The sequence below is a fragment of the Halyomorpha halys genome, unplaced genomic scaffold, assembly GCF_000696795.3.
Source record: "Halyomorpha halys isolate HHAL.00 unplaced genomic scaffold, Hhal_1.1 Scaffold1197.1, whole genome shotgun sequence".
In the NCBI taxonomy this organism is placed as follows: Eukaryota; Metazoa; Arthropoda; class Insecta; order Hemiptera; family Pentatomidae; genus Halyomorpha; species Halyomorpha halys.
Window position 1 is genome coordinate 20,457 of NW_027107529.1, and position 200 is coordinate 20,656.

Here is a 200-nt window from a genome sequence, read left to right on the forward strand (position 1 = left end):
GGATATTCAGAGAGGCAAGCATGGTGGACTTACAAATGGTTTCAGCTATTGCACTGGGATTATATTATTTTTATTACAAAAAAAAAAAGTAAATGATCGGAAATTAAATATAAATAAATAAGATTAAATATAAAATTATTATAAGAAGTACCAACAAACACCTTTAACCTCCTAACAGCTCTCAGTTGCAACTAGACAAA